This window comes from Marmota flaviventris, chromosome 2 (genome assembly GCF_047511675.1).
Source record: "Marmota flaviventris isolate mMarFla1 chromosome 2, mMarFla1.hap1, whole genome shotgun sequence".
Classification (NCBI taxonomy): domain Eukaryota; kingdom Metazoa; phylum Chordata; class Mammalia; order Rodentia; family Sciuridae; genus Marmota; species Marmota flaviventris.
Genome location: NC_092499.1, coordinates 82,518,637 through 82,544,673, shown reverse-complemented (window position 1 = coordinate 82,544,673; position 26,037 = coordinate 82,518,637). Strand labels below are relative to the sequence as shown.

Genomic DNA, 26,037 nt, shown 5'->3' with positions numbered 1-26,037 from the left:
CTAAAAAAAAAAAAAAAAAAAAAAAGAAGGGCTGGGGATATGGCTCAGTGGTTAAGAGCCCCTGGATTCAATTACTGGTTAAAAAAAAAAAAATCATCATGAATGTTTCTAACAGTTTTATTCATAATAGTTTAAAACTTCAAACAACCTAGATTTCCTCTGATAAGTAAATGGCTAAACAAATTCTGATAGATCAATATCATTAACTATAACCCAGCAATAAAGTAGAATGAACTACTGAAATATATAATAACTTGGATGAATCTCCAGAGGATTATGCTGAATGGAAAAACTTAGCCCCAAACGGATTCATACTACATTAATCCATTTATAGAGCATTTGTGAAACAAACAAACAAAATTTACAGAAATGCATTAGTGGTTGCTAAGTATTAAGAGGAAATTTATAATTACCTCAAAATAAAATGGTTAATTAAAAAAGTGAGCTGGGCATGTGGTACACACCTATCATTCCAGCAACAGGAGGCTGAGGCAGGAGGATTGCAGTTTGAAGCCTGCCTAGGCAACTTAGTGAGAACCATCTCAAAAGTTTTTTTTTTTTTTTAATTGTGTGTGTTGTTGTGGGGGGTGCACTAAGGATGTGCCTCAGGGGTAGAGCACTTGCCTATTATGCACAAAGCACTAGTTCAAGCCCCAGTACATCAAAAAATACAAAATAAAAAAGTAATACAAATTGTAATCAGTATAAACTGTTAAAATCCGTTAGTTGAATGTATATTACAAAAAACTTAGAATTAATATACTGACTTAAAAATATTCTGAATTCCCTAATACCAAAACCAAAGACATTGTAAGAAAACTATCAATTCCTCACGAACACTGATAAAATACTCAACAAAATATTAGCAAATCAAATTCAACAATGTATAAAGGACTAAATACATCATAACCACACAGAATTTATCCTAGGCAGAGAAGATTTGATCGGCATTAGAAAATCAACTAATGTAATCCACCAACATCAACAGGTTAGAGAAGAAAAATTACATAATCACATCCAGAGATGTAGAAAAAGCATCTGACAAAATCCAAAAACCATTCAGGACAAAAACTTTTGGTAAAACAGGGGAACTCCCTCAACTTGATAAAGAACACCTAAAAAAACCTATAGGTATTAAGGGTATACATCCTTAATGGTAAAAATTACAGAACTCTTCCACCAGGATTAGAAACAAGGCAACAATGCCCCTCTCACCACAGCCTTTCAATAGTGTATTAGAAGGCCTAGCTAATGCAATAAAGCAAGAAAAAGAAATAAAAAGGCATACAGATTGCCTTTTTCTTTAAACTAATTTCAGTAGCACCGTAGAGAAATGTGACTATCTTTGTTCACAGATAATATAATTATCAATAGAGAAAACCTGAAAGAATCAACCAAAAAAAATCCTGAAACTAATAAGGGATTTACAGCAAGTTATCAAGATACAAGGTTAATATATGAAAGTGATGATTTCCCTATTTACCAGTGATGAACAAAGGGAATTTAAAATTAAGAATCATCACCACTTATATTAACACTCTCCCCTAAGACATCTGAATTCAAACTAGATTTCCTGAGGAATGACAATAATAGTCAAAACTCTGTTCTCTCAATGAAGTAAAAATGAGCAAGGTATTTAGGTACATTGAACCAAAATAATGAAGATAAATATGTTTAACATTATAAGTCTTTGAAACTAAAGAAATTAGAGAAAAAAAATGAAAGGAACCAATGACTCAACTTCCCTCTTCTCTTTCTATAATGTGTGTGAAAGTTATGGTTAAGTGAAAGAAGCCAGACACTTTTAAAAGAGCACATCTTATACTACATGATTCCATTTATATGAAACGTCCATAAAATTAAAAATTTATAGACCAAAATTAGATTAGTAGTTATTTTAGGCTGGAGAGGGAGTGGGTGTAACTGCTTATGGGCACAAGCTAAAACTGTACTGGGGATGATGACTGTAAAATCTGTTCATCTATACAATGAATCAAATATTTAAAACATTAATTTTATGGAATATATGTAATACTTCAATGAAGTTTTTTATTTTAAGTGGAAGAAAATTATCAAAATTTTAATAATAAAACCTCATTGCAAATTCATGTTTCATGAAATCTGATAGCATCTTTTAAGGGCAGTAATATAGGATTATCCTTTTGCTCTCAAGAATATTTACAGTGCTACTGAAATTAGTTTAAAGCTCTCTATGTGCTGCTGACATTCTATCTGGTCATAGAACAAAAAGAATCTGAAATGGTCGGCTGTAGCTGTAGCTCAGTGATAGAGTGCTTGCCTAGCATGTGTGAGGGGCTGGGTAAATGAGATATTCTGGGACAATATTTAGGGTTTGGGATTATTGATTCATACCTCCTACATTCAGGTTGGAGCAGTGATTATAGAAAATATAAAGGATGGTCTTTTAATGAAAAAAGAACAAAAGAAATAAGGTCCTAAGAGAATAAAAACAGACAAGGAGGCTGGGAAGGGACCAATATGCTGACTTAAAACTATTCTGAATATTAAATATTTTCCTAAAGATTATAGTATTTTTCTTGAAAAATAAAACAGCAGTACACAGAAGAAATTGAAAGGATGAATTTTCTATATATAGTAGCTTTTGCCCACCAGAAAGATAGAAAGGAATTTATTCATATAATCTATCCTGATGGCAGCCAAATCAAGTGGTTAAACAGCTTTAAATGTTCAGAAATTCACAAAGAGAAAAACTCATCACATAGGAATGAAATATGTCTGGACTTTAGTCTATATCTTAAGTTGCAACTCAAGATCAAGCTAATTTAACTTTCCTACATTAACATACCACAGTATACTATTTATATTGTACTTAACTTTGTAATTTCACTAGGCAATTTCTTCTTCAAAAGTTAAACATGGTTGTCTCTAAAGACTCATTCTCAAGTCACCACCATAGTCACTCCTATTATTATAAAGGTGTTTTCTATTTACTTCCTTGAGGATAAAGACAGTTTATAAACACTATCATAATAATAAAATAGATAAGAAATAAACGGGTTTCAGAATTTAAAGCTCCAACCAGCTTTTTTGTTTAACCCCAGTATGCTAAGTAACACATCCAAAGATATTGGCCAGTCAGTGATAGAGCATAAAGCATAGGATGCCATTCCATCACATCTGTTTTTGTTAATTGAAACAAATTATTTTCAAATAGAGTTCAGTCAGCATTTTCAATCTGAATAATCAAACATTAATGCTTTATTCAAGCCAAATGAGTACTAACTTTTGAGAAGACAACAAATGGACAGATAAACATAAGCTATAAGCTTTCTCCCACCCTTCCCTCACTTTATTTGGGTAAGCCAAATCTCCTATGAGGAGATTTATAGGGCTTAAAGACCAACAAGAGGCAGCTGCCAACCAAAAAAATGACAGGGAAAGATAAACACAGACTTTTTCCCTCAAGAATTTCAGTGAAGGGGAGAGGAGAGAGAAGGTAAAAATGAGATATTCTGGGACAATATTTAGGGTTTGGGGTTATTGATTCCTACCTCTTACATTCAGCTATCAGAATCATGCTAACTACTATGGTATCTGAAATATTTAACAATGAAATTTGGATTAGGTTAAAAAACAAGGTGATAAAAACAGACTTAGGAAACCAAGGCTGGGGGCTGGGGATGTGGCTCAAGTGGTAGTGTGCTGGCCTGGCATGCGCAAGGCACTGAATTTGTTCCTCAGCACCACATAAAAATAAATAAAGATATTGTGTCCACCTAAAACAAAAAAATAAATATTAAAAAAAAAAAAAAAAGAAACCAAGGCTGATCCACATGGGATCATTGCCTACAATGGAACATTAAAAACACTATTTTCAAAGAATGCTTTTAAAAGTGGAGGAAGGGTCAAACATAATGGTATTTTAAAACACAGGATATAGGGCTAGAAGTGCTTGCCCCTAGATTTGATCCCCAGCACGCAAATATAAACAAACATAAATAAAAATAAAACAGAATACTGAACGCAAAGTAGGATCCCGGTTTTTCAAACAAGATATAGATAACATATATCCATTCAAAAAGCTCTAAAGCAAAGGAAACAAAAGCAAAAATAGATAAATGTGATTATATCAAACTAAAAAGGTTCTGCAAAGGAAATAATCATCAGAGGGAAGAGACAACCTGCAGAATGGCCAGGCTTGGTGGCATATACTGTAATCCCAGCTACTTGTAGGCTGAGACAAGAAAATCACAAGGTTAATGGCAGCCTGGGCAACTTAGCAAGAGCCTGTTTCAAAATGGAAGAGAAAAAAAAGTAGGGCAAGGGATATAGCTCAGTGACAGATTGCCCCTGGGTTCAATCTCCAGTATCCTCAAAAATATAAAAATAAAAAGGGCTAGGGATGTAGTTCATTGGTAGAGTGCTTGCCTAGCATGTACCAGGCCCTGGGTTCTATCCCCAGTACCATAAAGAAAAAAATTAAAAATCAAAAATAGTACTACACATGAACCAGCAATCCCACCACAAGGTATATATCCAAAGCAAATGAATGACAAAAAGATATCTGTACTTCCATATTCATCATTGTGGTACTATTCACAATAACCAAGAGATAACTATTCACACACTAATGTGTCCATTAGTTGGTGACTAGATAAAGAAAACATGAACATATATACAATGGAATATTACATAACCATAAAAAGGATGTAATTGTATAATTTGTCAGGACAGGGATAGAAATGGCGATCATTACAGAAAGACAAATAATGCAAGATCTCATTCATATTTGAAATCTAAGAGTTGATCTCATAGGAGTTGATAGTAGAATGGTGGTAATCAGAGACTGGAAAGAGTAGGCAGCAGGAAGGAACAGGGGAAAAGTTGACCAATAGGTACTAAGTTACAGTTAAATAAGAGTAAGAAGTTCTGGTGTGCTATTTCATAGCAGGGTGACTACAGATAACAATAAGACACTGTACTTCTCAAAAGGCTAAAAGAAAGGATTTTTAATGTTTTCACTATAAAGAAATTATGAATATTTGAGTGGACAGATATGTTTAACCTGATTTCAACATTGTATAATGTATACATGTTTCAAAACATATGACACCTCATTAACATCTAGGGTTTTTTTATATTTTATGTCAGTTAAAATACATATAATTAATTTAAAACTGGGAGAAAGCTCTATCCAAACATTAACCATGGAATGAGGGTGTAGCTTAGAAGTAGAGTGCATGCCTAGCATGCATGAGACCCTGGGTTCAAACTCCTATGTCCCCTTCCCCAAACACAAATTAACTGAAGTTCTTTATTGTGGGTGGGACTACAGGTGATTTTTCATTCATTACAAGTTTCCCTATTTTCTACAATGAACATGAATTATTTTATTATTTTTATAATCTGAAGAAATAAGTATTTTAATGAGATTACTGTTTTAAAAAAGCGACTTAACTCTAAAAGTAATCAAAATAAGATGGAAATACCAACATACAGAGGTAAAGTTTCATTAAAACAATCTATTTTAATTTTTCCAAAATTAGGACAGCTTCATCTAATTTTCTCAATTTTGTCTTCTTACCTCAATTTAGACTTTGCTCCCACTTTTTAAAAAATCTTCAGTTTCTCCCTTTGAACTGATTTCTCCCCATCTGCTTTCAAACATGCTCAGGTTTCCCCTATCAACTCTTATACCCTTTATCTGTTTTCCTTTCCTGCCAAATTTCTACAATAGTGCTTTTTACTTCCAATTTGTATTTAATCCTTTACAATCTTGGTTTTCATTTTACTCTCTCATTTAAAAAGTTGCATCTTCAACATCACTGAAAGCTATAGCCTTTATAGCAGCGATGATGCTCATCAAGGTCAGCCACACCAACTCTAAAGACTGCTCATTATTCATCATCAGCTAGCTCTTTCATCACTCTCTGACTCTTCCCTGATTTTGTTCAAACAATACAGCTCTGCTGACTCTTCTTATTGCTTTACCATTCTCTGGGTTTCTTTTCCTTCAGCAACTCCTCTTTCTATCCTAAAACAGAGGAAGTATGATTTCATGGCTTAAGCTATTTCTCTAAACCCAGTCTTTCCCCTAACTTCTTTGGCCTTGGCTTTCTGGTCTGCCTGCCACTGCTAGGTTCCAGTCAGTGTGTCTAAAACCTATTTAGTCTCTTCAATGTCCACCTGGGCTACCACATTTGAAATTAATGACATCAAAATTCTCTTAGACTAGAATCGGGGAATTATTTTTGTTCCTCTCCATCCTTCTAATAGTCACAAAGTCTTAAATCTTCTTTCAGAATAGTTCATGGATCCATTCATTCTGACTTTCCCTCTTCCACTGTCAGAACTACAGCCCCATCAATTCAAGCCCAAATTGTTGTTTTATTTGCTTTCCTGCAAAAAGTCATCTCCTGGTCCCTACATTATCCTATACAACATCTGCCTTTATTAACTGTGGAAAAACATTACTGAAGAGTTTTCCAAGGTATGTTTAAAGCATCTATATACATTTTAATGGATGCTTTACTCTGTTCAAGTAATTATGGATATGCTGCATGTTAAACTATTTCTTGAAAATTAAATATATTAAAAAGTCCCTATGATTAAATATTTTCAAAAGGGATTCATAATTGGGTACCAACTACTGAAGGTTAAAATTATTAATTTTTAATTAGAGGGGAAAACATAAAGTACTCTTATTTTTTTAAGAGTGGGAGGTTTTATTTTGGGGAGAAGAGAGGATTTCACTGCATATTAAAGGCTGGGGATACAGTTCAGTGGTAAAGTGCCAGCCTTAACGTTCGTAAGGCCCTGGATTCAATCTTCAGCATCACATAACAAAAAAAAAAAAAAAAAAAGAAAAGAAAAAAGTTTACCATAACCCAGGCACAGTGTGCAACACTGCACCCAGCTCCATTACCTATATTCTCCATTGCCTATAATCAATACACTATACTTCCTCCCAACAAATATAAGAGATTAAGGGCCAAATTAATTAATTAATAGATATTGCAAAGACCTTAAGATATACACTGTAGAATATACAGAGCTTCTAGCTCATGATTTTTGGCAGGTCATTTATTCTAATCTGAATGTTTCCTCAAATGCAAAATGAGAATATTGTTGTAAAGATTAAAATGAGATTACATGTTATTACTACTACAATGTTTATATAAAATGTAAATATGCATATTACAGTATCTTGGAAAGTAATTTGGGCAAACTGGAAAGTAAGCAAACTATAACCACATCTTGCTATGTACTCGGTTTAGACTGGAAATATAATTGATCATCCAAACAGGAGTCTTTTGGGAATGAAAGGAGGTACTATTAAAAATTATGCTGGATTGGGGCATGGTGGCACTGGCATGTAATCCCAGTGGTTTAGGAGGAGCCAAGGCAAGAGGATTGCAAAGTTCAAAGCTGGCCTTGGCAATTTAGTGAGGACTTAAGCAACTTATAGATATATTTTGCAATTGAACATAATACCTTTTTTAAAATTTATTTTTATGTGGTGCTGAGGATCGAACCCAGCACCTTGCATGTGCTAGGTGAGAGTGCTCTACCGCTGAGCCACAACCTCAGCCCCGCCCCCAAGGAACCTAATGGGACCCTGTCTCAAAAATTAAAAAGGGCTGGGGATGTGACTTAGTAATTTAAGTGTCCCTGGATTCAATCCTGGTACCAAAAAAATAAAAAATTATGCTGGGATAATAGGCATAAGCCAAGTTCGTCTTAAGCAAAATTAGAATGCATGGACATCCCATCACAGTTCAAATGTTTAATTTCCTAGGTCAATTTTTCTACAGTTTCTTTCTATAAAAATTCCCAACTACTCAGCAATAAAAAAGAACTACAGATCCACATGCAGCAATGGAACTCAACTGCATCATACTACATGAAAGAAGCCCGACTTGGAGGGATACATGCTATACAATTTTATTTGTATGATATTCTGGAAATAGCAAAAATACAGCCTGGGGGGAGGGAAAAATTGACTACGATTGACTACAAAGGGATAAGAGGAAGTTCTCTGATAGAGGGCCACATTTTATATCTAGATTGGTAGTGATTTCACAACTTTGTGCATGTCAAAACTCAAAGAAATGATACCTCAGTAACCTGACTTAAAGAAATTGGGGTCCAGAGCACTAGGGACTTGTTTGACAGAGCTGAGAAATTATGACTCCCTTGGGCCACTCCCATTCCTTTCCCTGGAGGAAACCGGTCCACACTTCAGTCCTAGAGGTTTCAGAACATTCCTTAAAACATCTGGGATATATACTTGTTTTTAATGGCAATCACCAAGACCAGCCCTACTGGTTTTGTGCACTCCACTCAGCTGTGTGGGCTGGGTCAGCCCTGCAGACTAAGCTGGAGATGCCCTAGGTGCCCTGTGCATGCAATAGCTTGAAGTGAGTATTCTCACTTGGAGGCCTGTGGGAGTTAAAAGCTTCATCTGCAAAGGCCTTGGGGGCTCCTGCTGCGTCTCAACTCTCCGGAAAGCTCTGTGCTATTTAGCAGGTATCACAGCTTACTAAATGGTTAAAAAAAATTAAGATTCATTCAACCTTAAAGGCTGGTATAGCTTGAAGATTAGGTCAAACAGACCCATGTTCAAATTCCCAGCTTTCCCACGTATCATAGATATATAACATTGGAAATAGCTGAGTCTCACTTTCTTCATTGATGAAAGCAAAAATGTTTATGTCTACCCAGCCTTACTTCAAAAAGAACGAAAAAAATCTGCAGATAATAAAATAGGATTTTTTTAAAATGTATTTTTTAGATGTTGATGGACCTTTATTTTATTCATTTATTTATATGTGGCGCTGAGAATCAAAACAGTGCCTCACATATGCTCTACCACTGAGCCACAACCCCAGCCCCTAAGACTTTTGATTTTTAATAGAGGAGGAAACCAGGATAAAGAGAAATGGGAGTAAATAAATTAACCAAATTGTTGAAACTTGAGGAGAAAATATTTTGAGTGTCAAAGTGATTTCAAAGCAATAGGCAAAGTTTGGCAGAATGCTAATATTGGTATATCACAGAGATCAACGAAAAAGATGGCAAAAACTTACAAAACTGACACATTAAATCTTTTACAAAAGGAAATAGGAGGAGAAGTGTAAACCATTGTAAGCATACCTGAACTTCATAACTTTGCATCTCATTTTCTAAACTTTGCAATTAAACTTCCTGTCTTTCCTAATGTTTCATTTTTATTGAAACAAAATGTTTTTACTCCCTGAAATACTCCTTTCCTGCCTTTCCTATTCATGAAAGTTTCTCTTATCATTATTGAATTCAAATCTCTCTCTCTGAAGCACTTCTCTTTTCTTTATTTTTTAATAGTACTAGAAATTGAATCCAGGAACTCTCAACCATTGAGCTACCTCCCCAGCTCTTTTCTCTTTATATTTTTTGAGACAGGATCTCACTGAATTACCAAGACTGGCCTTGAATCTGTGATCTTCCTGCCTTTCCCTCCTGAGTCGCTGGGATTATAGGTGCACACCACTTTGCCTGGCTCTGAAACATTTCTTTTTTTTGAGAGAGAGAGAGAGAGAGAGAGATTGAGATTTTTTTTTTAATATTTATTTTTTAGTTTTCAGTGGACACAACATCTTTGTTTGTATGTGGTGCTGAGGATCGAACCCAGGGTCTCCCACATGCGAGGCGAGCACTCTGTCACTGAGCCACAACCCCAGCCCCACCATCTCTTTTTGTATTTAGTTAATATGGCACAATTTAGTTCTTTCACAAACAACAAATAACTGAGGACCTAAATTGAAGACATGACTGGCTACTAATGAATTTAGGTGTGTCTCTTCTTGCAAAACTAGACTGCAAAACTTCTCACAGGCAGGAATTGCATTTCTCTAGCTTAACATAAACAACCTAAAAATCAATTCAACAACTATTAATGTAAACACATACATACACCCTTCAGTGAGCAAATGAATATCATCACAAAGTACTAGTATTTTAAGATTCATTTTTAAGCTATTAAAAGAAAAAAAGCATATGTATTCAACTCAATGTATTAATTCAGCAAGTACTATTTTTCAGGAGATGAATAATAACTACATGTCTTATTTCTCAAGAAGCTTACAGTCTCGAGAGGAAAAAATGACAAGAAAAGATATATAATGAATGCTATAAATGAGGAATAGATAGTACAGACTAGTAGAAACACAGAAGCAGAGCATCTAATTTGAGTAGAATATACATCTACCAGACCTAAGTCTTTTTTTCTTTTTTTTAGTTGTTTACTTTGTTTATTTATTTTTATGTGGTGCTGAGGATTGAACCTAGTGCCTCACGTGTGCAAGGCAAGTGCTCTACCACTGAGCTACAACCCCAGCTCCAGATGTGAGTCTTGATGACAAACAGGAAATTATAAAAATAAAATGAAGGAAAGCTCTCCAATTAAACAACCACAGTAAAATTCTTGTATACTCAAAAATCAAAATCTAGAGCTTTTTCTATTTCGATATTTTGAGGTGAGCAAGAAAGAGTAAGCACAGCATTTGATCTGGAAAAGAAAATTCAGGGCTGGGGTTGTGGCTCAGTGGTAGAGCGCTTGCCTCGCACATGTGAGACTCAGGGTTCAATTCTCAGCACCACATAAAAATAAATAAGTGAAATAAAGATACTGTGTCAAACTACTATATATATATATATATATATATATACACACGTACACACACACACACACACACACATATGAAAGAAAAGTCAAATTATTCCCCATCTAATTTGAAAAGTATATTAGAAACAGTTGTCCAATCTGGGCCTGAATGGAAAGCAAAAGCAAAGGTGATAGGAAACTTTCAATGGACAGAGCAGGTTGATGAAAACCAAACCACTGATCAATCTTAGCATCATAACCAGACACTATATGCCCCCTGATATAATACAACGGGAAATACACACTAGTAATAAATATTTTTGCCAAAAAAATCTAACCTGAACATAATTACCTGGTACAAGTTATCATCTTAAATAAAATACTGAAGAGAAAGGAATCTGTTAAACACCACCATGGGGATGCAAATAGAAAAATCTAAAAATGGAAATTCTTTGAACATATGACTCAGTTTCCTCAATAGAAATTTTGCAAGAAAAAAAGAAGAACCTATATATTACAAGAGACTTAAGAACTACATCAATTAAATACAATGTAGGATTTATGATGAAAAGCTGTTCTTGAAGATTATTTATATTCCATTTGTGGAATTAGAATGACTGAAACAAGATGACCAAGAGTTGCTGGGCACAGTGGTGCATGCCTGTAATGCCAAAGACTAAGGAGGCTGAGGCAGGAGGATCTCAAGTTTGAGGTCAGCCTCAGCAATTTAACAAAATCCTGCCTCAACACAAAAAATACCAAGGACTGGGGATGTACCTCAGTGGTCAGGTGCCCGGGTTTACACTGGCCCCCCTATCCTGGAGAAAAGTCAAGAGGGCTAGTTTTTAACTGTTGTGCCATGAATCCTCCATTGATAAAAGACCGATAGTTTACAAATATATAAGATTTATTTGTGGCAAACTATTAATGATGATGATATTGCTAGGATAAGGAAATGTCAAGTACACACTCAAGTATCTGGTGATGGACAAAGTTGTACTTTGTGATTAGGTGGAGCATTCAAGGCAGTAATTGCTTAATAGTTCTGAAAGGCTACCAAGTGAACAATGGATGCTTTACTACTACTAGGCAGCATTTTTTATACTGTAAGAGTTGAAAGAATTCCCCACGCAAAGACACTTCGCCGGGAGAATTCCAATTTTATTGCAAAAAGCTGTGTGCTTATATAGAACTAAGGGGGAGATGGTAGAGCTTAGATAAATGGCAGGCAACCCATTTATTGGCAAGTTCTTTCAGATATCAGCTCCGGAGCCCAGGAATTAGTTCTCATTGGGGCTACAGTTCCCCGCCAGCGAGATTTGAAATTGGCGCCGGTGGAGAGGTGGGAGAGTTCACACGGGCGGGAACTTTTCGCGCCACTGCAGAAAAGAAGAAGGTAGGAAGAAGAGGTCCTTAGGCACCATGTTGGGGTTTTTTCTCTGGGGTATGGCTGCCGTTTATACTTTTCCCAACAAGAGTGACTGAACTGTACTCCAGTTGGTTTGTAGTCTGAGTCCTTTCAAGGTACTAGGAGCATTTGTGTGCTACTCTAGCAAGTTTGTCTTTCCCTGACAACTCATTCCTTCACATCTTCACTCATTTCATAAATATTTATATATGTCATGGGCTAATTATAATCCTAGGCACTGGGAAAACATTAGTAGACAAAACAAAGATCCCTGCCTGCCTGATGCTTATAGGCTAAAGAATTTAAATTCCATTCTAAGATTCCTACCTGAGTCTATCATATGGAAATAACTTGTACAAATGCCTCTAAAAGAAATCATCTATAATTAATGCACAGTAAGACATGAACAACTTAACAATTGCCCTATTCTCCAAAGGTTTCCCCTTGAAAAGTAACCATTTCATAGATCCTCACAGCAGGACCTTGAAGATAATTTCAATTTACAGATGAGATTAAGTGACTTGCCTAAGAACACGCAGTTACTAATAGAAGAGCCAGGCTTAGAGCTGTGACTTCAAGTACCAGTGCCTTTCCCACCATAACACCAAATCACAAGTCTTAAATTAAAGTTGGTGAAAAAGGAAGATGCTGGAATAAACATTTCATGATTATACATAGGTGGTAGGTTCTGGGTGACTTGTTCATGGCAAAAAGAATTTCAGGCAGTGTGTAAAACTCAAGAAAAGAGAGGTGGTTACACAGGAAAGCAGCCAAATAGGGTAAAGAGTGTTCTGAAGAGTCCCCTAACTCTACTCTCATCATGCCTCAAAAATAAGAATGGTAAGTTTAATACAAACTTCTCCAAAGTAAATGGATACAACACCGTTAGTGAGAAAATACTTAGAGGTAAGCAGGAAAGAGTAAGCACAGCATTTGATTTGGAAAAGAAAAGTCAAATTATACTCCATGTAATTTGAAAAGTATATACTTCTAGTAAACACTTTTCACATTATGCTTAAGGTATTTTTAAAAAACTTACTTTCCTAAATTTATTTTCCAGAAAGCACCAAATTAACAAATATTATTAATATCTTCAACTATTTTCTGCAGCAATTACAGCATACCAAAGACTGGGTAATTTGTACAGAATTTTTGTTGTTGTTGTTGTTCTGGAGGCTGGGAAAGCCAGGATCAAAGGGCCCCATGGAGTGAGGGCTTTCTTGATACATCATAATATGGTGGAAGGCAACACAAAGTTAAGAGAGAGTGTATGAGGAAAAAAGTAAGCAAGAGAGCAAAAGGGGGTCAGAATTCACCAGAATTTAATCATTAACCTATTCTCATAATAATGGCATTAATCCATTCATGTGAGTGAAGTCTACATGTGCTGCAGTCTGGCTGACCACAAAATAACCGAGCCACCACGAGAAACTTGTAGGTTCAAACAGGAACTACTTTATTGCCCGAACTCTCACCAGCACTTCACGCGCACTCCCCGGGCATTCTCCCAGCCCTCCACGAGGCTCAACGGGAACTCCATGAGAACTCAAAAGTAGCGGTCAAGTGAGGCAGCAGGAGCCGCCCTATTGCTGGACAGCAGGGGTCTATATACAACTGAATACACAGCCTGTTTCAATCCAGCATCCTCCAGTCACAGCAATTATACACAGGTTAACTTAATTATCATCTTAATGGCTCCCTGGCGTCACCTCTCAACCACCCCTTCTGGCAAAATGCCAGGCGCCATCCCGACTTCACTGTGGCTCTCAACACACATGATCTAAATACCTCACATTAGGCCCACCTCTTAATAATCTTACAATGGCAATTAAGTGAGTTGAGGGGATCATTCAAACAATAGCAACCAAGTATAATGACTGATAAAAGATCAATGTAATATTGATTGGCATTTGTAAAAAAATTTTTAGTTGTAGATGGACATGTTACCTTTTAAAATTTTTTTTTTTAGTTGTTGATGGACACAATACCATTATTTTATTTATTCAGTTTTTCAAGTGGTGCTGAGAATCGAACCCAGTGCCTCACACATGCTAAGGCAAGCGCTCTACCACTGAGCCACAACCCAACCCTATCTTTCCTTTATTTATTTTTACATGGTGCTGAGGATAGAGCCCAGTGCCTCACATATGCTACACAAATGCTCTACCACTGAGCTACAATCCCAACCCCTGGTCAAGCATTTTTAAAAGATAATGCCCACTCCCTTGAAAAAGAAGTAAGTTACACTCACTTCGTATTCGTAAAACTGTAGTGCTTTGTACATTTAAAAAAAAAAAAATCAAATTAGTCCTTTAAGCTTTCAAAGTGAAGATTCATGACCAACGAACTAAAACCTTATTTAGGATTTTAACAGGAAGAAAGAGAAGAAGAAGAAGAAGAAGAGGAGGAGGAGGAGGAGGAGGAGGAGGAGGAGGAGGAGGAGGGAGGGAGGGAGGGAGGGAGGAGGAAGAAAGAAGAAAGAAGAAGAAGAAGACAACGACGATGACGACTAATTTAGGAGGTTCAGGAAAAATGTAAGTTGACAGATACCAAGGGTCTTCATTAAAATCTCATTATAGGTTTCTGTGAACTGCAGTTTACATTTCTTTCTTTCTTTTTTAAAGAGAGAGAGAGAATTTTTTAATATATATATATATATTTTTTTTTAGTTTTCAGCGGACACAACATCTTTGTATGTGGTGCTGAGGATCGAACCCGGGTGGCACGCATGCCAGGCGAGCGCGACCGCTTGAGCCACATCCCCAGCCCTGCAGTTTACATTTCTAAAATAAAAATTACCACAAGTATTCTAATTTATTTTAGTGGTTCTATTCTCCTTTTAGCTTTAAATGTCATTATGGCATCTCTGGATATAAAACCTTGGAGATGCCATAATGACATTTAACTCCATTGTTTTTTTATAGTTAATCAATTATTGTGTTTTAATACTTCTTCCTGGGGCTGGGGTTGTGGCTCAGCGGTAGAGCACTCGCCTTGCACGTGCAAGTCCCTGGGTTCGATCCTCAGCACCACATAAAATAAATAAATAAATTAAATAAAGTTATTAAAAAATACTTCTTCCTTTAAAATGTTTATATTTCAAATAAAAAGATACATTATCACTTGTACTCATGCTCTGGAAATTCATCATTCATACTTATCTATAAGCACATGCAAGCAGAGGCTGACCATACAAACAATCAAAATGGGGTTCCTCAACCTCAGCACCAACATTTGGAGTAACCATTTCTCATGGAGGGGCTGTCCTATTATAAGATGTTTATCAATCTTGCCAGATTGCCAATAGCATTCTCTCCCCCACACTGTGACAGTGCCAAATGTCCCCTGGAGGGGAAAAATGCACCAGCTGAGAACCACTGACAAAGTTTTAAAACTTTCAAAATCACACCTTGCTCTTTGCTTACATACATATATTTCAAATGTGTGTCTTGTACAACACTCCTTAGTCTTGCCTCACACAATCTTACTCAACAATAACTTTCCAAATAGACCATACTTACTGTTCCCAAGGAAAAAAAAAAATTTTCATTCCCAATTCCAAATCTCTGAATACTTTGCTTCCTAAAAATCCCCCATCTACCTTTCTCTTCAATGCCCTACATAAATCCTTCAATTGTTGGCTATTTGCTGAGCTTTACTCAGTTCAGTTCAGCATATAGCCAATGTACTAATGAATAGTATCATGTTCTTTTTTTGTTGTTGTTTCTGTTAATCTCATCTCCCAAACTAGACTAACCTCCCTCAAGTTTGTTGCCTGGAATATTTCTTTTATACAATTAATTGGGTCTAACACTGTGCTGGGCACAGAAGCAATCAAAAGTTTAGTAACTAAAAATACAATTTAAAAAGTTCTGCTGTAAATAAGTATAAACTACTAATTTTTTTTTTTCAAGTACTGGAAGTTGAACCCAGATGGTCTCTCCTATTGAGCCACACCCCTCAAGTCTGTCTATTATATTTTGAGACAGGGTCTTGATAAATTATTGAGGCTGGCCTCAAATTTGCAGTTATCTTGCACAGTCTCCCAAGCTGCTGGGATTGCAGGTGTGTACTGCCACGCCCAGCAAACTGTTGATTTCCTATGAAGTGATTGTTCTTTTTTTATTTTCCCCTCCATGGGGTTGAGAATTAAATCCAGTCTTGGGCATGCTAAGCAAGCACTCTGCTACTGAGCTACACCTCAGGCCCACTAAATTGCCCAGGCTGGCCTCAAACTTGTAATCCTCCTGCCTCAGCCTCTGAAGTATCTGGGATTAGAGGTTTGCACCCTGGGGTCCAGCAGGAATATACAGGCTTCTGACTGTTCTCTACACTTGAGAAATGATACAAAGATATTAAAACTATAAGCAACAATACACACATGAATATTGATCAAATCATTTAAGTTAAATTGATTTAATCAATGTTTTGTTTGCACACAAAACATGTACGGTCAACACCAGCAAAGAACTCAACTAAATATTATATGAATTAATTTATGTGTACACAAAGGCACACTCTCACAAATGTCTCCAAAGTTGACATAAATGAAGAGTCACATATAAAGGAGGCAGCATAGCAGCACAGTTAAAAGCCTGGATCCAGTCTGCTTGGGTTCCAGCTGCATTCTCTGTGTAACCCTGTACATGTTACTTGACTTCTGGATGCCTCAGTTTCCTCATTGTCAAAATGGGGATAATATCACTAACAGACCAAAAGCAAAGTTCTTAAAACAATGCTTAACACATAGAAAATGCAAAATATATATTACTTATTATTTCGCTGCCAATTATTAGCCAAGTAAAAGCCTCAATGTATAAAGTGCTGATTCAGTCTGAAGTAGGTTTAACACATACACACGCGCTCACACACACATATCCCAGGATGCTTATTTTATACATAAGTTTAAGCTATTAGGTAAACTAATTTCTCAGATTTTCACAAGTGCTAAACTGGTGATTAACACAGAATTAATTTATCTCCCATTTTTTCCGAAACTGCACACACACACACACACAAAAAGGCATAGATACCCTATTTCCAATGAACTTTATGAAAGAAAACGGATCAACTCTTCATTATCTTCATAGGTAAACTCATTTAATAGGTAAAGTCTAGGTACTGTTACAGAACTATTTTTCAGAAAACACAATGGAGGTTTTTAAAGTTGCAATTAGCAATTCTTATGCAGTTATGTTCCATGGAACAAAAGCTCATCTGTCTGGGAACCAAAGACACATCAGAAAATAAGGAAATGCCTTGGCCAGGCCTAGGCGGCTCTAGGAAAACCTGTCCACAAACAGCTCTCCTCACACGCGTGTCCGGTCCTCCCCGCTCCCCGGGGTATAGATGTCGACTCCACCCGAAGATAAATAAGTGACAGCAGGTTCCGTCCAAGGCTCTCCCCGACCAGACCCCTCGGGCCTAGCCCGGAGCGTCTCAGCGCCGGCGGCCCCGAGCCTCCTCCACCTCCAGCAGGCCCACAGTGCTCCACAGCGAGTCAGCGGCCGCACCCCGGCCCGCGCCCCGCCCCGCGACCCTGCAGCCCATCGGGCCCGGCCGAGCGAGGCCGCCGCGGGGCCTGCAGGTGGGCCCGGGCAGCTCCAGGCCAGCTGGAGAGGCGCTGCCCACTCAGGCAGCGGCGGGCGGGGTCCCTCACGGGCTTGGCCGTCACTTACCGGCGCCTCATGGTACCGCAGCGCCTCACCCCAGAGCCGGCGCTGGCAAACTGCCGCAGGACAGCCTAAAGCGTCCCTCTACTGCAGGGCCGGGCCCCACTCAGAGCCATTCAAACGCCGCCGCGCGCGCAGCCCGCCGGGATAGCGCCCCCAGTGGGCGTCTGGAGGGCTCCGCCCAACGCTAGCTCCGCCCATCTCCGTCTCGGCCTCTCTCCCATCGCGGAGGAAGAGGGAGGGGGAGGGCGTGTGTTCGCGATGCCCTCTGGTGGCCACAGGTATGCACCGAAGCCTTGCTGTGGCTTGACAAGTAATACTGCGATGGGGACTGAGGGTGTCAACAAATGATCCTGCTGGCTAGGGACAGTCCAGTGGGAGAGGACTTGACTCACAGTCTGCTAAAGAAAGAGTAAATAATCTGCTGTAAAAATATGGTGCAGGGATGAGGCTGCGGTTGTGGCTCAGTGGTAGAGCGCTTGCCTAGCATGCGTGAGGCACTGGGTTTGATTCTCAGTGCTACATATAAATATAATAAAGGCCCATCAACAACTAAAAAAAAATTAAAAATATGGTACAAGGAGATATATAGTCATTCACTCCTATTTAAATGCACTGGGGAGGTATTTAAAAGCACTGGACTCTGAGCCAGGCATAGAGGAGCACACCCACAATCCCAGTGACTGGGGAAGTTGAAACAGAGGGTCGCAAATTCGAGGCCACCCTCAGCAAATTAGTGAGATATAGTTTAAAAATATTTTTTTTTTTAAAGGGTTGGGGATGTAGTTCAGTAATAAAGCGCCCCCTAGGTTCAGTTCCCAGTGCCACAGAATGAAATGCATGGATGGATGAATGAATTGCCCAGGCTCTGGAACTATGTGCTCTTTGGCAAGTCACAAAATGGAAGTGATAACGTATCTGCCTCTTAGTGTGGTTGTAGGTGTTAAATGAATTACCATATATAAAATGCTTATAGAAGTATTTGGCACACAGTAAGCACTACATAACTGTTAACAATCACGCTTTAGTTCCCAGACTCTGCTAGTCTTCTTTATTTTATTTTTGTGGCATAGGGGATTGTACCCAGGGCCTTGTTCATGCAAGGCAAGCACTCTAAGAAATGAACTATATCCCTGGCTCTTTTCTAGACTCTTGAGAATACAAAAAATGCATGTGATGCAGAATCTATCCTCAGAAAGCAGGTTCAGTCTCTGGGCTGGGAACACTAGAATATGAGATTAGGATTGGTTCTGTCCCTGATACATTCTTAATTAATGAGGGTAATTCTCTTCATCTTACAGAAGCCAGAGTTTACCCAGCTTCATAGTAAGCCCATGGTCAAGGTTAATCAAAGTGTGACAAAAACAAGTCTGCCAAGTAGTCCTCTCCCTGCCAACAGAACCCAATCAAGCAGGACATTTGAAGGAACTCTTCCTTACTACCTGATTGTGTACATCCTTTGGCTTACGCTTTTTTTTTTGGTGGGGGTGTTTGAGGGGGTAACCAGGATTGAACTCAGGGACACTTGACCACTGAGCCATATGCCCAACCCTTTTTTGTATTTCACTTAGAGGGTGTCACTGAGTTGCTTAGTGCCTTGCTTTTGCTGGGGCTGGCTTTGAACTCTTGATCCTCCTGCCTCAGCCTCCTGAGCCATTGGGATTACAGGCGTGCGCCACTGCACCTGGCTTTTGGCTCACTTTTTTTAGGCAGTCTTTAGAATTCTCCAGGACTTGCCTAAGGAAAAAGTGGGGAGTTTGGTTCAACAATATTTTGAGGGCCCTCTATGTGCCAGACATATCTCCAGGTGCTGGAGATAGTCAGAAGCAGATCACAATGGCTTAGAGAAATAGGGAGAGAGATCATTCCAATACACTACAGTGAATGCAATCATAAAAGGTATATATCCTGAATGCTGTGAGAGTTGAGAACAATGGATGGAGGTAGCCTGTCAGATAAAATATTCAGAGTTAAGATATCATTAGGTGATTATAACAGTGTATTTTTCTTCCCTAGTAACAGGGTCCTTATTTAATCCAAAAAATAGTAATAATGAAAATTTAATGCAGCACTTTAGGGCAGTGGGAACATATTTTTAGAATATTTGCATGAGCAATAGCTTTGAGAACATCTCAGATTGCACCAAGCACAGGCAGGTACATGCCTGTGTGTAGGGCCACACCTACTAACAGTTTCAGCTGGGTGAGTGAGTGGAGGGAGCTAGAGCCCTGAGTTATGAGGGCGTATTACAAAGAATATTTCCTGAGTGTGACTTCTACTAAGTAGGTGTGTTATTTTAAATAAAATTAAACACATGAAGTCACTTTCTATCAAGCTCTTTCTTCATCATCATAAACAGGAATTTCTTGATGGCCTATTATGCAAAAAACATCATTGCTGGACCTTTACCATAAGAGAATGAAAAGAGTGCAAGACATGATTTTTAACTCAAGGATGTGGTAAGACAACGGAGTCCTATGACTCTAGAGAAACTGCTGTGTTAATACAGAAAAAAGCTCAGCTAAAACAAGGCTTCTGGTTGTCTAAAGGCTAGAAAAGAACCTCAATATTCTCATTTCTAAACTTGTTAGAACAGAGTCTCAAGCAGATTCTTTTCCAGACCCAGGTTCTAATGTTTGCTTCATAAGCCACCAGCTCCCAGATCTCATAATTTAGCATAAATCTGCCTTTGTATTGCTACTTTTGAAATATACACAAACATTGCCATTTTAGTGATGAAAACATATTAATACTTTTCCTATCAATAAAGCTGAAATATTTGCCCTTAGGGTTCAATGAAGTTTAAGTTTTTATTTAAAAATCAGTAAGTGCAGCCCATACATATTTTTTTAAAAAATTTTCTGTATGAGTGCTTGTATTCAAAAAGTTCGTTCATCACAGCCCTTCCAAAGGAGTCTTCTCATTCCTTCTGAGTGAATAGGCTAGTAAGTTAGCATTCCTGCCTCTCATCCCGCTCTCTAAGGGGGTGCAGAATTATTCAGGCACTATGTATAGGTATCCAAGACCCATAAACACGCACCAAGAAAAGAACTCTAATGCAAAGTCCTATGTAGTGATCAGAAAAGGGACAGTAAAGGAGGATTTGAGATGGGCCTGACAAGCTGGACAGGATTTTGATAGGGGAAGTATAAAATAAGTTCCAGGACCACTGTGGTGTGCAAAGAGCCTTAGAGACTACCAGGTGCAAAGAATGAAAATGTATGTAGGCATCTGGCAAGTGGTATGAAGACCTGGAATTATTAAGGAACAATATTTGGAGGCAACGAGGACACAACAGGGACCATTAGCAGAGAAGTGACAAAGTCAGTACTTTAAAAAATTGATCTGTCATCAGGAAGGATTCAGGAAAACTAGGGTAAGGGAGGGAAGGAAGATTGATGGCAAGAACCTTAGGTATGAAAGTTCAGACTGGAGGTTCAGGGAACCATAGTATGTGCTGCATTTATGTCACTCTCATACCCTCAGACCCATGCTGGGCCTGATAGATGACGATGCTAGAAAAGGTCTAACTCACAGCAATAGTTCATCTGTTCCATAAGTAACAACATCTACTGCTCACCAGCAGTACCTTCAGAAAATTCCAGACAACTGACTTTGGCAAAATCAATCCCCACCTTCCTGTGCAGACTGTGGAAGAAAGTAATGGCACTTTCAGATAAAGAAGTAGCAGTGGATATGAGCACATCTCACTCCTGGTTTACAGGATCTGCAATTGTTTTTAAACACAACCATAATACTATGCCCTGCTTGGGGGAAGCAGTAGTTTTGTTTGGGATTTTTTGGGGGGTCAGGGTGGAGAATGATAGTGGAAATGGGGTGTTTAGTGTTTGAGGATTCTATCAGAAAGAGTTGTTTCTGATAAATCTACAGCTGTTATAACTCTACACCTGGGAAGGTGAGCCAAAAATACTTGGTTAACCCTTGGAAGTACAAATAAGTACATGTTAGAGGGCCCATTTGAGCCTATCAACATTTTAAACTCTATAATTTCTGTGGTAAGCAATTCTAATTGTATTACTGTCATACAAAACTTTGTTGACAAGTACTCAAGGATGTTCATAATGATGTATTTTTTTAACAGTGAAAAATAGGAACAACCTAAGTGCCCATAAATTGGGGACTGGTTAAATTATCATATACTATACTATGTATCACTGCAGAAAAAGAATGAGTTAGATCTGCATGAGGTGGTGTGGTGCACGCCTGTACTCCCAGTAGCTCAAGAGGCTGAGGTAGGAGGATTGAGAGTTCAAAGCCAGACTCAGCAAAAGCAGGGCAGTAAGCAATTCAGTGACACCCTGTCTTTAGATAAAATACAAAATAGGGGGGATGTGGCTCAGTGCCCGAGCACCCGTGAGTTTAATCCCTGGTACCCCCCCACAAAAAAAGTCTCATGACAGACACAGAAGATATCCAAGAGAGAGTAAGTTAGTGTATTCCTGTCTATGCAATGAGAAGATTAAACACCCTACTTTCCTGTACATGTGTAAAGGGGTGACTTTGTCTTTTAAGTACTAAAAAGTACCTATTGTTCTCCTTCAACTCTTTTGAATCACACTTCATCTTTGTATTAATCTGCTTGAGCTGCCATAGCAAAATACTGAGTGGCTTAAACAACCAAACCTTATTTTCTCACAGTTCTGGAGGCTGGGAGGTTTGAAACCTAGTTTGGGCTTCCCTAGTTAGGGCTCTCTTCATATCTTGCAGATGTTTGCTTTCTCACTTGTGCTCACATATGGGGTTTCGGTGAGGTGGGTGGGGCAGAAAGTTCTTTGATGCCTCTTATAAGGGCACTAATGCTATCATGAGGACTCTAGATTTCACCCAAACCTATTTACTTCCCAGAGGTCCCATCTCTCTAAACACCATCACACCAGGGACTAAGTTTTCAACATAAGAGCTCTGGGGGTACACAAACATTGAGTCCATAAGAATCCTTCAAAGTCTAAGGTTATTAAGCAATGCTTTATATGTGAACTGATACCCAGGGAATTTTTTTCCCAAAGGATCTGGATTGCTCAGATGCTTGATTTAGAGACGGTTTAGTCCACTTTCAAGATAGCTGATATTAATCACTAGAAGGAATGGATGAATCCAGAGTAACCATACTTGGAAAGACCTGTTAGGCCACAGGTACTACATCACTATGACTCATGCTATGGTTGTCATTCTTATCCTTTAATGGGATCTGTGGGAATGGCAATCTTCCCAGCTTCGTAAGCCAGTGCCAGAGGGAAGCTTACTATAATGGGAACCTGTTAAAATGTGAATTGCACAACAGCCCTTCTGAAATAAAGAGAAGGCAGTTGCTAAAAAAGAATGGAATTACTAAATTAACAACTTCTCCAAGCACCACACTACTAGTGCACATCTTTACTGATAGGAGCATTTTATGACACTGCAGATCAATAAACCAAAATTTGAAGAAAAAAGCTATGGAATCATGCTTTATCTTTTACTTTCTTTAATTAACATAATTAATTAATATGCATAGAAATTACATGGCAACCCAATAGTAACTAACAAGGTAGAACCGAACAATTTTTTTTCACTAAATGGGTTTGAAAATACAAAAAGAATAAATGGGAGGGGAATTTCTTCTTGTTAAAGCCCCGCTACTGACACAAAATAAACTTTTCAGAAGGCAATAATGATAGCAGAGTTAAAATATCTAGAATTTGCAATGGAAACCCATTTTAACTGGAAAAGTTTAGGAGATTCCAGAGCCAAATTCATTGGGCCAGGAAGAAGAGCAAAATACAATTTTTATAGAGATAATGTCAAACTGTATAGATCAAGAAAGCCTTTTCTCCCCATAACCAAAAGGGATCTGTTCTTGCAAATCAGATACTTTGAATAAATAAAATTCATTATTCAGGTTTCAGCTCAAATGCTATTTGTCAGAGGAACATGGCATTAAATAGCTTCTTTGATTCCTAGGAAGGAGTATGAGATAAAAAAATAAACACAAAAAATGTGTAAATGGCACAAATAACAAAAGTCAAATGAGGAAATTCATGGGAGCTACATATTTGCTCAAAGGCATAAAATAAATTTAATATTTATTTTAGTTTCACATTCCCATTATCTTCCAATTCATGTTTAATCCAGTTAGGCACATAATGAGGCTCTCAAAAACTGACCATTTGCATGAATTACTCTTTGTAACTATTTGCACCCTGTTATTTTAGAGCAATAAAATGCTTTAGGTGAGCAATTTTAGATCCTTGCTACATAGCAATATCACCTGGAGAGCTTTAAAAAATACTGATGCCCAGCCAGGCATGGTGGTGCATGCTTGTAATCCCAGCCAATTGGGAGGCTGAGACAGAAGGATCAAAAGTTTAAGGCCAGTCTCAGCAATTTAGCAAGACCCTGTCTCAAGATAAAAAACAGTATGATTGGGAATGTAGCTCAATGGTAAACCTCCCCTGAGAAAAAAACAAAACATCTGCTGCCCAGGACCTGCTCTAAGCAAAACAATCAGAATCTCCAAGTATGGCCTAGGTATCAATATTTCTAAAAGCTCTTAAGTTGATTCTCAATAGAGAACCACTATACTTCTGGGTTTAGATTTTTATATAATATAGTTATTTTTATAATATTATAACACCTATCTTTCTATATCCAATAGTGGTACCTGAATAATGTAGAGAACTAGGAAAAGTACTGGAAAGAGCAATTTAAAAAGATGATCTGAAATCCCACTACTTCACTGTGTCTATCATTTGAATCTTTTCTAAGGGAACATATGTATGGAAAGGAAGTAGACAAAACATGTTAGCTTTTAAAAGCAAGAACGGTATATTCTAGAACTAGAATACACCTTTAGACACCATCTATTATAAATCCCTTGTTTTATAAATGAAGAAATTATGAAAAATCATACTAATTTCCTTTTCTTTCCAAAGAACACTGTGCAAAAATTGAATTCTCAAATTTCAACCTGAACTCCATTTTCACAAGAGATTGTTTCTAATGACTTTCTGATAATCTTTTTAAAAGAACAAGCAGCGCTTTATAGGGAGGACATTCATCTTTTTCTTGAAGAATCTGATCATGCATAGAGGAACTGTCCCTATTGTGTCCTGGGGAAGAGTCCATTAAATGAAAACCATTACCCCAATACAATATTAACATTTTTGATGTATATCCTCATTTTTATAGTTTTACTTTACATGTGTAATTATAGCACACTCATATATTGTTATCATATTTATTTTCAATTTAATTACTCACAGTCACTAAACACTTATTCAGTATAGCAGCTCCCCACTACTCAATCCACAGCTTTGCTTTTCATAGATTCATTATCCGTACTCAAACTATGGTTACCCTACTTTCAACCATGTTTGGAAAATATTAAATGAAAAATTCTATTTTTTTCTTCTTCTTTTGTGGTGCTAGAAATCAAATCCAGAGCCTCAAGCATGCTAGGCAAGTGCTCTACCACTGAGCTATATCCCCAACGCTGGAAAAGTCCAGAATGTATGCTGTTCTGGTTAGCATAATAAAATCTTGTGGTGTCCTACTCTATCTTACCATGGATTTGAATCATCCTTTCCCAATGTATTCCTGCTGATTATGCCAACTGCCATTGGTCACTTAGTAGCCTTCTTGGTTATCAGATTTGACTGTTTCCTATCAAAGGGCTTGTGTTCAAGTATCCTTTATTTTATTTAATGGGCCAAAGTACAAGAATCGTGATACTGGCAGTTTAGGTATGCCAAAGAGAAGCCATAAAGTGCTTTCTTTAAGTGAAAAGATAAAACTTTCAGCTTAATAAGAAAAAAAAGTATGCTGAGATTGCAAAGACTTACTATACTGAGAAATTGTGAAGAAGGAAAAAAGGGAATTTGTTAGTTTTGCTGCCACACATTAACTACAAAAGTGTGTAATAAGTGCTTAGTCATTTACCTCACTTAATCTTATCAGGTAGGCATCTTACATCATCACAAAAAGGGTGAGTATGGTCTAAAAAGCTACTTTGAGAGAGGAAGAGACCACATCCACATTTTATTACAGTGTAGTGCTATATTTTTATTTTCATTATTGGATACTATTGTTAATCTCTTAATATTTAAAGTGCCTAATTTACAAATTAAGAATGTGTACTAGGTATGTATATATAGAAAGAAACAGTATATATAGAATTCAGTACTACCCGCATTTTCAGGTTATCTACTGGTGGCCTTGGAATGTGTCCTCCACAGATGGGGGTGGGAGGGACTACTGTACTTTGTAAGTTGCAGGCAATAGGCTGTGGAACCAAAGATAATTAACATACAGCTACTGTGTCCTCAGGTAATTTA

At 37.7% G+C, this 26,037-nt stretch overlaps 1 protein-coding gene across 2 annotated transcripts in view; it reads right to left on the bottom strand.

Moving 5' to 3' along the window:
* The window catches only part of Katnbl1 (katanin regulatory subunit B1 like 1), a 36,855-nt gene extending 19,031 nt beyond the window's left edge, over nucleotides 1-17,824 (bottom strand). For both annotated transcript variants that reach the window (XM_027925994.2, XM_071608065.1), the window contains exon 1: nucleotides 17,711-17,824. The gene's annotated coding sequence lies outside the window, so the exon portion shown is untranslated. The remainder of the gene's footprint in view (nucleotides 1-17,710) is intronic.
* Between the last annotated feature and the right edge of the window lie 8,213 nt (nucleotides 17,825-26,037).